Source organism: Danio rerio, chromosome 7, assembly GCF_052040795.2.
Source record: "Danio rerio strain M-AB ecotype USA chromosome 7, GRCz13ab, whole genome shotgun sequence".
Lineage (NCBI taxonomy): Eukaryota > Metazoa > Chordata > Actinopteri > Cypriniformes > Danionidae > Danio > Danio rerio.
The window spans coordinates 64846116-64858362 of NC_141027.1; the positions used below are offsets into that span (position 1 = coordinate 64846116).

General features: G+C 35.9%; 1 protein-coding gene across 2 annotated transcripts in view; it reads left to right on the forward strand.

Annotated features, from left to right (window-relative positions):
• rbpjb (recombination signal binding protein for immunoglobulin kappa J region b) overlaps window positions 1-12247 on the forward strand; it is a 119208-nt gene that overhangs the window by 45902 nt on the left and 61059 nt on the right.

Below are 12247 nucleotides of genomic sequence, written 5' to 3' on the forward strand. Positions count from 1 at the left end.
CGTCGGGGGGGACAAGCGTGCTTTGGCCCAGTTCAAGACTTTGGCAACAGTACATAGTATGAGTACGCCCTTAAGATCAGTCTTTTGTGTCTTTAGAATGTGTCTGTAAAGTTTCAGCTTAAAACACCCATCAGATTATTTATTAGACCTTTCAGAAAATTAGAATTTTCTGCTCTGAGCACAATGTAGCTGTTTTTGTGGCCTGTGCCTTTAATGCTGGTTTTCCCTACCTACCGTTCCCACGTGTTTGTCAGTGTGCCTCAATCTCCGCCCATTCTCTGGCTCTCTCAGATGAACAGCATAGTGACAGACTTAAAAGAAGCAGGTCTTGCGTAACGCTTGTGAGAAATACTACAAAGAGAACTTTCCCAATGATTATTTGATGTATTTGTTGTGGAGTTAATTCAAGCCTTTTGATGAGTCGCACACAGTGTTGTTACAAAGCGCATTTAACTTTGCACTGTTTTGGCATAGCAAACGTGACATCATACATGTTAATATCCACTGCTGTATGGAAGATGATTTTCATCATAGGTGCCCTTTAAATGCAAATGAGCTAGTGCTCCAGGCCTCCTTTTCGATATCTAAAACAGGACAATGAGACACTACGCATGCAGTGAAAATGTCAGAAGCTTCAGCCATATATGTTTGAGTCCGTCATCTAATTTCACTCTGCACTATAAATGCAGGTTTGTAAATTAGACAGAGAAAGAAACATTCAGTTTTCACATGCTATTACATAGTCCCTCATAGGAGGTTGAAAAATACACCTTATAGAAGTGATTTTTGCATAACAGGAGAGGGAGTAGGTGTACATTTCTTTGGAAAATATGAATGTTTTCATGAATCAGTGCAGCGAAGGATTTACATTCTAGTTTGTTCTGCTCACTTTTTCCATCATGAATAAAGCCCTTTGTATTTAAACAATTGTAGAAGAAATTGCATGCATACTGATGCATTCATCAGAATCTTATGGCAATTTAACTGGCACATTCTCATTTGTGCTTTTTTGTGATTTGGTCAAGCTCCTATTGATGGTTATGTTTAGGGGAAAGGTTAATGTCACGCCATGTCAAAAAGTAAAAAGGACAAATGATATCATACTAATTCATAATATGTAGTGTATGTTTTTCCAATAGACGTAAACTGTTAGATCAGGGGCTAATCCCGTGTATTAAATGGATAGTTATACCAAAACTGAAAATATCTGTCATTATTTACTCATACTTAACTTCTGTTGAACACAATAGATGATATTTTAAAAAAAGCTCAAAACCAGAAATCATTGACTTTCATAGTATTTGTTCTTCATACTATAGGTGTCAAAATGCTAAACCTTTGAAATTTACATTTAGAGTATTATGACGTAAGTTCTTATAATTAATAAAAGCGTCTGACAGCAATTCAAGCATTTGCATGAGTTCAGAAACATTGTTTACTGATAGGGATGCACCAATACCATTTTCTTTAAACTGAGTATGAGTACTGCTACTTTTTTTTCTTGTATTGCCAATAACAAAATACCTTTCTTGGGGATGTGACAGTTTTCCAAGTGATGACTCTGTGAAACCAATGATTTTAGGACAACTTCTTTGTGGTTAGGAAAAAATGTAACTCAAACTTTTCTTTCTGCTTAAAACAAGGTTGTCAAAATACAAACATTTTTAAAAATATTTTTGATTAAAAAAAAAAAAAAATATATATATATATATAAATATATATATATATATATATATATATATACACTGCTGTGCTGAGCTTATTGTTCTGTTAGTAGTTAGTATATTTTGGTCATTTTTAGAAACGGATATTATAAAACGATAAACAAGCTATTATTTGCTTTCTGTTTTAAAATAAAAAAGGATAAATCAGGACTGCGTGATAGTGGAAAAAAACTGATATTGCAATATTTTATTTTTCTGTGAATCAGAATCATAATTTTTATTTATCAGTATAAATAAACTTTTACAAGATAACTTTATCAACTGTATTTGAAAATAACTCCTCTTTGATTGTAAGATTTTGTAGGCGAGTGTGCATAAAAAAAGAAAATTATTCAAAAATGTATAAAATAAAGAAATTAAAGCACATTTAAAAAAAACAGAACACTGACAAAAACTAAATAAACAACACTTCATAGTTTACGGTAGAGTTTAACAGTATAAAGGTACTTAAATTCAATAATTAAATAGTAAAATAACACTGCATGAAGTCTTCCTTGAATAAACAAACTCTTGTTAAAGTGACAAACTTTATCATTTCTTTTGCCCAAATGGCTTAATTTTACTTGAAAACCTAGTCATAGGCCTTAAACACACACACACACACACACACACACACACACACACACACACACACACACACACACACACACACACACACACACACACACACACACACACACACACACACACACACACACACACACACACACACACACACAGAAGATCTTTCACACATTTATATTAGGGTTAAACTTTGCAATCAAATCATGTGCTCTGAACTGTGGTTTCTGTGTAATCATAATCTCAACTTGACATTGCAGATCCTGCGATGTGACTATTGGAGATTCACACATTACAATATTGATGCTGAAATTATTATTAATTATTATTATTAAATTGTGCAGCCTCAATTGAGATACCAGACGTTTTTCTTTTTTTAATGTACATGATAAATTACAAAAAATTTAGTTTTTCATTTTTTGTTTTAAATTACAAAATAATAAAATCAGCAGGAAACGAAAAACAAAGTTTTGTTTTTATACCACGAATGAAGACCCTTCTTGGATTATAAAAACAGGCAGTTTTTTTTTTCCCGCTGATCTTATTTTTTAATATTTTAAATAAAACATTGAAAACAAACCATTTAAAAAAAATTTTTGCTTAGTTGTCCAGCATTTTGATAATTTTGAGAACATGAGCTCAGTATCGGGCCTGATACTGATACTGGTATCGGTACATCCCTTCTTACTCATATAGAGAATAACTCCCTTTAATGGATTTAGTTTTTTTCTGATTTTGTAGATCGGTTTTATGCTCAAACAGCAACATTAACCAAAAGACATTCAATAATTGAAAATGATAAAAACATGATAGTTTTATGGTTTAATTGTGTGGGATTAATCAATTTCATCTCGGTTTCTTTGTTTAAGTTGCTTCAAAATGTAAAACCATACTGCAAAATATATTTAATATTCCTTTCCAAATACCAGTAATTGCAGCACACTGTTAAAATTTTTTTCTGAAACATTACCTATTTGCTGTTTGGACAGAACTGTGTGTAGGTATAGGTCATATTGCATTGATAAAAACAAAATAAGTCTTTTGTTTTTAATTTCCTGATGTTAAAATAGGATCTAAATTCCTCCCATTTTGAGGCTAACCACAACATAACATAGAAGTGCAGTTTCCCCACCCACTGAATTGACTGATAGCTGCGAATTAACCTGTCTCTGTAGTAACGTGTGTAATCATATCAACATGACAGGACGTGCGCAAAACAACTAAGATTAAAAGATCTGTTCAGCACTCTGTGATCATCAATCATCATCCAATGTGATCAAGAGTGAGTTTCATAAGTTTAAAACATTTTAAAACTGTGCGTGTTTGTAATGAATTACAGTGATTTTACCATCGTTACTTCATCACCACAGCCGCAGATCAGTACAACTATAAAAGAAGAAGCTTCAATCCTGGTTTGTGGACATTAAATCGGGTTTATTTTGTACATTAACATAACAGATATCCATACAGCAGTGGATACTAATATGCATCCTGTCACACTTGCAGTGCCAAAACAGTGCAAAGTTAAAAAAGCGCTTTGTGTGGGCAATGTATGTGCGAGAACTTTGTAAGGACATTGTGTATGACACATTGTTGCAGAAAGGCTTGAATTAATTCCACAACAAATACATCAAATAATCATTGAGAAAGTTCTTACTGTAGTATTTCTCTCAAACGTTACGCGAGATCTGCTTCCTTCATGTCTATCACTGTGCTGTTTATCTGAGGCAGCCGTTGGAGAGATTGAGGCACACTCTGACAGGAACGTGGGAATGTTGGGCGGGGAGAATCAGCATTAAAGGCACAGACCACAAAAACAGCTACAAAGTGTTCAGAGCTGAAATCTTAATATTCAGGCTGTCATAATAAATATTATGATGGGTATTTTGAGTTGACACTCTTGAGACACAAAAGACTTATCTTTAGGCCCCAGTTACACTAATGTGTCTTAGTTTGAAAACGCATAAGTTTTGCTATGGTTCCACCAGCCGTCCACACTATGCCGGAGTTTTCGAGCGCCGAAAACGAAGCGTTTTGGTAATGCTGAAGAGGCCGTTTTCATTCTAAAATGCTGCTGCTCCATCTCTGTGTGGATGGGGGAAAACGGAGACATCTAAAAATGGAAGCGGGGCTGCAGACATACGCTAGTGTGGACATGGAACATTTTCATTCTAAAACGTCATTTTAAACCTAAAACGCACTAGTGTAAACAGGCCCTAAGTCTTGAAAAAGGTGAAACCATCAGGCTCCACATCCCTCATGCAGATCTGCCTCCATTTTGGTACATAACTCCAGCTTTTTACCATCCAGTCAATGTGCAGTGAATGAAATCTAGCCATGCTTTCTATTTGTATATTTTCAAAGTAATATGTGTTGTGAATAGCATTTAATGTTGATCTTAATGCTGCATGTCTGCACCGCCAAAGGGAAAATGTAAATGGAGCACAGTGCAGTGGGGTGGAAGAATCTGCTAAACCTGAATAAAAGTTTCTTGGCATTGCTGTCTTGCATGTTTAATTTATCACACTAAATAAGCACCGCCGTGTACAAAAGATTTGACAAGTGGGAGAGTGTCGTGTAACTGGGATGCTTCAGAGTTCGTATGGCCTGTGGGATTCAGAGCTCTTCTTTTTTTTACTTTTTACTTTTTGTTGATCATGTGCAACTATTTATATATTTTAAATGAACATTTAGTTTTTTTAAAAGGTTGATAAGAGGGTTGATATCGAGATAACATTATTTTGCTAGTGGACATGGAGCTTTTGATGTACTTGTGAAGAAGCCTTCGCACAATATGCTGTTTTTTTAGCCTGCGGGGAAAAAAAAATCCTTTTGAAGTTTTTCAGAGAATTTATGTCATGCTTGTATATTATTTGTTATAAGTCGCATTACACCTAAACTTTCTTAAGTACTGCAAGTTATTATTAAGGAAGCAAATGCTCTTCAATTTGATGAAAAAAAATTAAGGTTAATAAAGAATATAAGTATATTTGTTGATGGTTATACTCTCACTGTTATACTTTGTAAAATGTTCTATACAATTCCTTCATGTTGTCCCAACACAAATCAGTTATCTAAATTGTTTTTACAAATTGAAGTGAATTGAACATAAAACAATTAAGTTGTCCAACAAAAAACAAAACAAAATGTGTTGATTCAGCTCATATTAAATAAGTATTTTGAACAATGGAGGGTTCCTCACAATTTAGTCATGTTGTCCCAGCACATAAATCAGTTAAGTTAAATTTTTTTTTGTATTTAAGTTGACTGAAGATAAAACAAGTTCCAAATAAATTTCATGAATTTAGTTGTTTTAACTCATTTTAAATGTTTACATGAGTTTTATTGATAGACTGTAAAATATTTAAACCTTCATTAACAGTAAATTACTGGATAATAATTTAATTACTTTCACAGCAAGCCACTGTGATTTTGTTTTAAACTAAATTACTGTTAAATTACATTCATATGTGACTTCAAGGTAGATAGTTAGGCCCATTTCTGTGATTTTATCATATTCTCTTGTAGAATTAACTATATTTTACTGTGAAGTTACAATTAATGGCAAGATGGTTACTGTGATTTAAGTATTTACAAAATACTGTTAACTGTAACATGTATGTCCTGCTTGCAACCTAGACAGTCATCCATTCATAGTTAGTCATTTACCTGATACACGCTTGCTGGTTGATGTGCCTCCTCTGCCTCTGACACTATACAATAGGTTCTAATTAGTAAATAGTGTTAGACAGTATCATTTTTGTTTTGGTTTGATAATGAGGGTCATAATGAAGAGAAAGTCAGTGCTTACCTTGCTTACTTTCCTCAGTGCTCACTAAGGCCCCGTTTACACTAGTGCGTTTTAGTTTTAAAACGGCGTTGTAGAATGAAAACGATCCGTGTCCACACTCGCGTTTTACCCAGCGTTTCTGAACAGCTCTCCGTCCACACCAAAACGCTGAAAACGCACATCACGTGACCACACACACACTCTCGGGCAAGCGCTCCAGCATTTCTACCCAGATGAGAGCTCTGCTTGTCGGACTGCTCATCAAGCATCTCCCGCTGGATCTAATCTAACTATATTTGCTGAACGTGATATTTCATTCATGTTGTTGTCTTTATCTAACGACATAGGCCAATTCCCTGACTTTGGTCATTGGAATCTATTAAGTTACGGGTAACCTGTTTTGGCTGAGCGCAAAGATAAGTTAATGATTAATCCAGGTACATTGACGGATCGCTTGCCTTTATTTCCTACAATGTATAAACTTATTGTATGTTATACTTTTATAATTATCGATTATTAAAACTGATATTCAGCAAAAGAGAGGGTGCGTTTCGTATTTTCACTGAAATTTAAAGGAGGCAGTTGTTATCGGCTCCGTTTTGTTATAAATATCCGCACAGTGAAGATGACGCTCATATATGCAGCACGACGCCTCAACATTTCTGCTGTCTGTTAAGTTGCTAATATTAAAAAGAAAATAGGCAGTTCCTTAAATTATGTTTACATTTTATTGTTGAGAAAGTGAAACAACGTAGCCAAGGTGATGTGAAGGAAGTTATAAAGTACACTGTTCCCTTTGAAGATTTACCCGTGTCCTCGGTATGTTTTCCATATCAAACTGAGAAGGGGGAGACTGCAGCCTTGATCAAACTTGCGAAGTCTTAACTTACAAGAAGAGGATGCGAGACTGAACTTTGTGTGGGCTACTTAATATTGAGGAAAAGCCCCAATCAGATAGGCGAATGTTTGCAGCCCCGCCTCCTTTTTCAGATGTCTCCGTCTTTCCCCATCCACACTGAGACGGAGCAGCAGCGTTTTAGAATGAAAACGGCCTCTCCAGTGTTTTCAAAAAGCTCCGTTTTCGGCGCTCGAGAACTCCGGCGTAGTGTGGACGGATGGTGTAACTGTAGCAAAACTTATGCGTTTTCAAACTAAAACGCACTAGTGTAAACGGGGCCTAAACCTCTGTGGTCACTTTAACTCAATGCTATGCTGAAATGGAACACAGTTAACACTAAGTTAACAGAAAATTACCTTTTTTATAATCTCAAACAGTGTCTAATACCTCAAAATTAGCATTAATGTTACGAATATCATCTGGTAGCTTAGTTTACAAAAGCCGGTGCGCTAAAACCGTCTGTTAATGAATGACGTGACAAAAGAAGCTAAAGTTACTTGGTGAATTACGTGTTAAACAGAAATGTTTATAACAAACATTTAATTAAAAGAGTTGGACATTTCAATTCTTACCGATACATCCCTTTGGATGAGACCAGAACAAGTTCACAATGCGGGCAACTGCTGTCGGTGTTGTCTGGTGAAGGGAGTGTGTGTTCTTTATCAGTCGAGTGATTCGGTTCGGTTCTAGGAATCGGCTCCCTTAAGTGATTTGTAAGTGTCGGATCCCACCTGAAACCTTGTATAATTACCAACATGATTGATTAGCATTTCGCTATAACTCAGTCACACGCATTTACACTATACACTAACGTGTTGATGACTATAAGCTTTTGAACACGTGCAATTAAAAAGATTCCCGAACTCCCAACAAACAGTTCAATCCAAAGACGGTTCAATCTCACACTAAACAAAACCAATAAAATAATATTTCTCTAAATGTACCATGAATTAAGGTTTTAACGGTTGTTCATGTGAGGATGTTGTTTTTTAAAACTCAAACCTGCGGTTTATTTACAAAGATGGTGCATATTTTAAAATGTCATTTTACAATTGCGAAGATGTCCACCTGCAGGTCATGACGGGGGCTCATCACTTGTGTATCCGGCAAGGGCAGCCGGTCCTCGGCTAAACATACTGACGTAAGGCCCCTGGCTAATTTGAAAATGTTATTTTAATCATGTTGAATTTAATAATTTTTTTCTCTTTTTGAAATTATTCAAAAATAACAGCTAAATTCTTATAATAAAATTAATTAGATTTTATTACAGACAATTTTAATTATTTTCAAAGCAAAAAAATGCCCTAAAATCATGAAATTAATTTTATAAAATAAAGTGTACATATTAATAAAATCTACAAGACTACAAAATGACTTTTTACAGTGGATAAACCTTCAAGGAAACAGTTCATAATGTGGTTATTGAGTTCATAACTCTATATAAACTTGAGTTTCAACTTTTTCACAATTCAGAATTTTTGTAATCTGACTCTTTGTGGTAAAAGTCTGATTTGTTTTGTTGATGTGAGGAGTTAGAAGTGGCTATTTAGTCTTTCGTAAGCAACACATTGGGCTCTATTTTAATGGTCTAGACGCAAAGTCTTTTGATATTTAGCTATTTTAAGGACAGAAAAATACATTGTCTAACAAGGTTGTGCTTTTTCTCTTAATAAGTTATGGATGTGTTTTGAGCATAACGTCAGATTCAGATTATCATCTCCCATTTCCTTTAAGAGTCAGTTGCGTCTCGCCATGGCGCATTTGCTATTTACATGACGACTTTGTAAGTTAAAAAACTGAGGGATTTACTAGCGAGTACAGTTAAACAGAGCATCTGCAGTGAGGATAAAGAACAAGCCTCCTTCATTCGGCCTCTTTCTCTTTAATTTACTTTTACTCTTTACTTTACTCCTTTACTTTCGTCAGAAAACGGTGTTTTAAACACTCCACTGAAGACATCCATTAGCCTACACATTTAATTATGTTTGTTAAGCACAAAGATTTGTTTCAAAACTATTTCTAAATTCAGTTCTATTTTCCAGCAAACGGATAAGTGATAAAATCATATCGAAGTGTGGTTATGTCAAAACATCCGTCCTGTTCTTATGGCCCGTATGGTGATGCAGACGTCTTTAAAACCCCACAGGTGGACAAATCCTAACCTGGTTTTATTTAAACAAAAAATGCATGTAATAAATAATACTGATAATAATAATAACATTATACTAATGCAGATTGTCATGAATAAACTGAAAATGTCCCTGACGTGGTGGCAGTTTTTTTTTATATTTATGTAGAAAATAATAATTTTTGTATCATTGTAATCCTTTAATTGTTTTCTTTAATCTGTAAAGATATGTGTATTGCTGTACATCCTGTGTGTATTGAGCAATGTTTAAACATTTGGACCTGCATGGCGCATAACTAAAATGCTCTGTGCTGGACTTTAGAGTAGTTTTCAGTTGGTCAGTGATGCGGTCTATTTCATTTCAAAATAGCACTGGCCAACGATGCGCCTTAACACACCACCTATTTAGACTGGAACACCCATGAATGCATGAACCCATAAACCCACCAATGGATTTGCTATTTAATCAACGTGGCGCAAAACTTTAAAATGACTGTTGCTAAAAGATATTTTAATGGTACTTTGAATGACATTGCATCATTTTTCCAAACTGACAGCAACAACGTTTGTTGTTGTAACATGTTTCTTCTTGAGCAGATCACAATACTAAAAATATATGAAGGATTTTGTGACACTGAATACTAATCATGCTTAAAATTCAGCTTTAAACCACAAAATGTATTCAATTTTAAACCACATTCAATAAAGTTATTTATTATTGCAATAACATTTCTCAATATAACAGTTTTTACTGTATTAAATAAATAAATGCATCCTTTGAGGGCAGAATAAGCTTATAAAAAATCTTACTGATTCTAAATTTTGACTGGTATAGTGTATATTTTTATTAATGTACAACCATACAAACATTTATCCTTGGGGCAATTATAAATGGAAGAAGGAGCCAAAAGAAAGAGCTGTATTAAATGAGGCGTGTAAACTGGATATCCAGGGCAGGCAGTTGGTGTTGGCCAGCAGAGCTTTGGCCCCAGATGGGCCCCTGATTGTGGGGTTTGTGTAGTAGCAGCATGTGCTTGAAGTGAGCTGGTATCCATTATCCTCTCAAACATCAGCACTTCACTGTGGGAACCTTATTGATCTACAGCTCTATAATTATTCTACTAGTGCGCACACATACACGCTCGCTCGCTCATTCTTTCTCTCTTCTATTTTATCTTTATGTTGAGCCCCTGATCCTCTTTCTTGCTCTTTTTTTCTCCTCTTTTAATTGCTTTTTTGTCTCTCTCTTATCTTTCTCTTCTCCCCCACACGTGCCTCATCCCTTCCCCTAATTCCAGCCCTGTCTGTCGTCTTTTTCTCCTTTCCCCCTCCTTTCCCCCCCCCCCCCCCCAATGTTCCCCTCACTCATTAAAGTGCAGTGACCTTTTGTATTCCACCAGACATGAGAACAAGCTTTGTTGTTTGTCTACAAGTAAATAAGGCAGCTAATTTCTGTGATTATATATTGCAAAAGAGCTATTGTCGAGTCAGGATACGGGTATTCAGTCAAGTTGGAACACGTTTGCAGGTTGACACTTCGTGCTTCAATTCAGAATCTTATACCGAGATCTGTTTCCAACATGTTTTTCCTTTCATAGAATCTCCGGAAAGTCAATTAATCATCTGATAAATGGAATGAGATTATGATTATGGCTGCCATGATTAATATGTTAAGGCCTTTAGGCAACGAAAGTTTTCTTGAACACATTTTCACTCTATTTAAGTACGCAACTTGTGTTTTTGCAGGAGCTCTGAGTGCCTGGAGTTTACAAAATTCAGGTCTTAGCATAACAGCACCTGACATTCTTTGTGTTGACTGCTCAAGATCAAGACAGCTGATTCAATGGTTGCTTAGCCACATAAAAAAGCATAGTACACTGCTCTTTTCCAAAGTTACCTAAAAGTTACTTACATTTTTATGTCAGAACAATGAATTCTGTGTGATCAGCAGGGCTAGACAAAATATCATAAGAATTTTTGCTATTTTCTGCACTAGGCATGGGCCGGTATAAAGCCTGGTTTATACTTCTGCATCAAGTGACTGGCGTAACCCACGGCGCATGCAATGCGCATAGCTGTGCATTTATACTTCTGCGCGCTGTCTTTGTTGGTCTGCAATAACACTTCCAAAACGCTAGTTGGCAGTGAGGTGTTAATGTGTCTCTGTGTCAAGTTTCTTCGCTGGTGTGTTGTTCTTTCTGAACGCTACCTGGAAGTACAAGTGGCTCAAACTTGCTCATTTTGAGGCAGGAACCGGCGGATGTGCAACAACTTTAACTATGAGGTAAACACAAAACAAAACTTTACATCCGGCGCTCTTTCACGGGACTACACACTTTTAAACAATCGCTCCTTCGGGCTCGTGCTGCTTGAGTGGCTCTCGGTCCCGCCCAGACTCGTCAGCGCTACCAAGCCGACCAATCACAGAGCTTGCGCTATGTGTCGTTGCGACATGTAGTTAGATTTTTTTTAGAGGTGCACGTCAGCGACGCCGACGCCGACGGCCACGGCGTAGGGCTATGCGTCAACGCGTAGGATGCGCCATACCTTACGCGTGCGCTTGACGCAGAAGTATAAATCAGCCAAAATAACCTTCGAAAAAAGTTTCACGATATTGTGATTACAGCTCTTAAATATATTATTTTTAAATGTCTGTGTAAAAAAAATATTCCCCTTCCCCAGCAGTAAACTTGTCAGGCTGAATAATTCAAATGAATCATTTACTTGATGTCTTCATTTGTTTCAAACAAACTGATTCATTACAATTTAAAACAACATCTTTGATATATTTTCTGCACGAGATACTGTTAAATATACCATAGGAATGGTATAGCAGAAAATTTGGGTGGTTTTAAAAGCCTATTTTGCACAGAATTTTGTAAAAAAAAAAAAAAAAGACTACACTGGAGCGTTTTAAAACCGTGAAGATCAGCTGGTTTGTCTATAAGCTGATATACAAGCGATCCGCTGATAAACTGTGGCTTTAAAACAAAACAGTGTCCCTGTATCTGTTTACCCTAAGTAAACAGGCGTGAGTTCAGTGAACTGTCGCAGTCATTTCTGTTGAGCACGTGGACACAATGGCAAGTCAGCTGTGTTTAAGAATGTTCTCTACAGATCTCAAATGTTTGAGAGAAAATTTCAGT